We start from the raw sequence: 4,232 nt of genomic DNA, 5'->3' as shown, positions 1-4,232 counted from the left end.
CAGCATGACTGAGTGAAGGAAGCATAGACTTGAGGATCCGCCTTGATTTTGAAAGAAAAAAGCTGAATGTTTGCTGTCACACTCAGTGTGTGAAATTGCTTTTAGCTGCAGAACCTTTGACCTTCATCTAGAAATAATGCCAGCTATTAAGTATAGTATCAGTATTACTATCAGTATTAAGTGCATGCATAGTGTGTTAGTTAGTGCTGAATAAATATAGCCCCTTTGCCATTCTACAGAAAGTGCATCAATCTTTTACACGTAGCCAACACAACATCCAATTTGTTTACTTTACTAGAGCAGTCAGCTGGAACTGTTTTCCAGAAACACAGCCTCCAATCTTTTAGCAGGTTGACTACACAAATTTGTTTCTTATTTATCCATTTTGTCTTCATTCGGGGACCCAGGTGCAAAGATTAATCCTCTGTATAAGGTACTTTGATCTATGGCAGGTGGGAAAGGGAACATGACAGAACCATAAGACAGCTGTTAAATTTCTGATTCAATAGGACATGCATCATTCGCACATTTACATTGGCTAAAGTATAGCCATGTGATCAAGCTTGATGTTAATGTGCTTGGAGAAATAGTAGAGATTTTGAATAATAATATGTATAACCTATGACATTTGTGTACTTAAATGTTTATAGCAAAATATTTTTTTTGGTACTGGGGATCGAACTCGGGCCCTTGCGCTTGTGAGGCAGGAGGCAGAACTACTTGGCCAAATTCCCGGCCTTATAGCCCTATATTGTGCATGTTTAAATGTTAATTATTCCTTTAAACTTCTAGAAAAAAGTAGTACAATCTGTTACTTCATACTATAAAGTATACAATACATATACTACTTGGTACATATACAATATATTTTAGGCTCCAGGAAGAATATGGGTGCCATGCCTTCTACCTTTACTTTGCACAGCAATTATGCTACAAGGTCTTGGTATTGAGAGAATTGTCATCTCCCTGTTTTATGGGCAGACAGTATGACATCAGAGCACACCATGAATAAGGATCATAAGAAAGGGCACTGTGTTAAGCTACTTCATTTGAGGGCTGGTCTTGTGGAGATGATTTTGCCATGACTCATCTGTAAAATAGTAAAAGTCACAGCAAGGACTCAATTATACTGTTATTGATGTTGTTATTTACCATTTTAGGGAGTCTACGTGTATTAAAATATGGATATTAGAACAATGCAAGGAAAAACAAGAGCAATAGGAAATGCCAACAAATAAGTTTGTCAGAACTCCTAAATAAATCTGTACCATAGTCTTATATATATTACCCAATAGTTAACACACAACTACTAGAGCCTGTTTTGAATGTAGAACCTCAATTTAACCAAGTTTTAACTATATTATATATAATACAATTTTATAATATAAAAATTGTATTGTATGTATTATAATTTCTGTAATTGTATTATATAATTTTTACTTTGTATGGTATACTGAAATGAAATTCTCATAGGTGTTGTGTATCTGCATCAATATTTCTCAAGGAAAAATTCCTAAATATAGATTGTTGGCTGAAATGTAGGTACATAAAAAACCTTTTGGGGGCCTGGGATTTGGCTCAGTGGTTCTGCCACCTGCCTCACAAGTCCAGGGGCCCGAGTTCAATCCCTGGTACCACACACACACACACACACACACACACACACAAAGAAAAGCTTTTGGTTTCAATCCACTGTTCACTATTTCCATGCTTTTAAAAAAATGTCCTTCCTTACCCAAGTTCACAATAAGGCAGCATAATAACTCGCCTGTAAATACCCTTCATTACCTTACCTACTCTCGTTTTGTTGTGCTTGTGGCAAAATTATAGCTCTTGTTAAATCCAGCTCCCCCAGCTACTCTGTACTTGCACCCTGGCAGCACAACATGGCTAGGGAAAAACACAACCATACTGACTGATCTTGCCATAGATTAAAGACTTCAAAGGAGCTCTTAATGATGCCAAGCCATCATACTAGATGTCACTAGACCATTCATTCTCTGTCCTCCTTGACTATTTCACACCATTTTGTTCCTTCTCAAATTGCTCCTCATTCACCCTTACTGTTGTGTTTCTACTCACTGTGGAAATTGAAGCAATCAGAAAAGAACATCCATAGATTCTAACACCACGTTACTGATGGAACAGCAAGTGTTCCATTGTACTCTATCTTCCCAACATTGAAGATGAAGTCAGTTTTTGCTCCTATTTCCTCCGATGTTATAACTATAGCTAATTTGTTCTTTTGCCTCTATATTATCATTTTTCTCTACCACATTATTCCTACCCACATACAAACATGCTATTTTCCCATCTTAAAAAATAAAAGTATTTTCTCTTATGTTCCTCTTGCCAAGGAATCCTCTTGATTCCCTATTAACTGGGAGAGAAGTAAATAATTCTGATGGACTCATACCATCTAAAGCTGCAACTAAACACAGAACTCTACACAAGGCAAACCTCTTACTACATGTGTGTTTTCACAATTTTCAATTTATCTTCTTCCATTTATTCTTATTATAATCATCACTGAGTGAGAATCTGCACCCAATAGTAACAATTTCATGAGTTTTACAAATGTAAACAGTCATGTAATAACAACCACAGTTATGGTATAGCACATTTGCAACACCCCCAAAAAGTTCCCATATGCCTGTTTTTAATCAATTCCTTCTCCTCACCCCAAGCCTTTTGTGGGAAATCACTGATCTTTCTGTAATTAGCAATACTCATTCCTCCTGGCGAAAACTACAAAGGAGGCTCTTGCCCATGCTTTTCCCTCTCTCTTCCTGTCTCTTGACTGACTTTTGCATTCCCACTTGGCCCTGTGTGGAATAATGTGCCTCCTCCTCCTCTTGGGAACTATCAGTAATACATTATCTTTTCTTGGTTCAACTTTGGTAATTAATATGTATCTAGAAATTTGCCCACTTCTGTATTTTCCATCTTAATGGATTACAGGTTCTCAAAGTAGGTATTGATGATCCTCTGAATTTCTGCTGGATCTGTTGTAATTTCATCCTTTTCATTCCTAATTGCATGGATTTGAGCCTTTTATTTCCTTTTCTTTGATAAGGCTGGCTAAGGGTTTGTTAATTTTATTTATTCTTTCAAAGAACCAACTCTTTGATTTGGTGATTTCTTTGTATTGTTCTCTAAGTCTCCACTGCACTAATTTCTGCTCTAATCTTTATGATTTCCTCTCTTGTATAAGCTTTGGATTTGTCTTGCTCTTCTTTTTCTAGAAGCCTGAGGTTAAAAATTCTAAACAACCCAATATCAATCAATGAACTTGAAAAGATAATTAAAAACTTACCAACAAAGAAAAGCCCTGGTCCTGATAGCTTCACTGCTGAATTCTTAAAGAAATTTAGAGAAGAGCTAATGCTACTAAAGCTAAAACTCTTTAATGAAATTGAAAGGGAAGCAATACTCTCAAATTCATTCCTAGAAGCAACTCTCAAAGGTTACCCTGATTCCAAAAGCTGAGAAAGACCCAACCAAAAAAGAGAACTACAGCCCAAGTTCCCTAATGAACATAGATGCAGAAATCCTTAATAAGATACTTGCAAACAGAATGCAGAAGATCACCAAGAAGATCATACACTCTGATCAAATGGGATTCATCACAAGAATGCAAGGATGGTTCAATACATATAAATCAATAAATGTAATACAATATACTAACAGAGTTGAAGAAAAAATCATATGACCATCTCTATCAATGCAGCAAAATCATTTGATGAAATCCAACACCCATTCATGATAAAAAAAAAAACCTACAGAAAATCAGAATAGATGGTCTTTATCCAAATTGATAAAAGCCACCTACAAAAAAAAAAAAAAAACAACAAAACAATGCCCAAGATCATACCAAATAATCAAAAGCTGAAATCTTTCATGCTAAAATGAAGGACAAGATAAGAATGCCCACTATCACCACTCCTGTTCAATTGAGTCTGGAAACATTAGCCACAGCAGTTAGATAAGAGAAAGAATAAAAGGAAAGAAAGAAGTTAAACTGTCATTATTTGGTTATGATATGATACTCTATATAGAAGACCCAAAACTCCACCAAAAGATTTCTAGACTTAATAACCAAATTCAGTAGGGTAGTTGGATATAAGGTTAACACTCAAAAATCAATGGCTTTGGGCCAGGGATTTAGCTCAGTGGTTCCACCACCTTCCTTGCAAACACAAGGACTTGAGTTTGATTCCTGGTACCCCCCT

Source organism: Fukomys damarensis, unplaced genomic scaffold (genome assembly GCF_012274545.1).
Source record: "Fukomys damarensis isolate Sample0158 unplaced genomic scaffold, DMR_v1.0_HiC HiC_scaffold_17, whole genome shotgun sequence".
NCBI lineage: Eukaryota > Metazoa > Chordata > Mammalia > Rodentia > Bathyergidae > Fukomys > Fukomys damarensis.
This window is presented reverse-complemented; position numbering follows the sequence as displayed.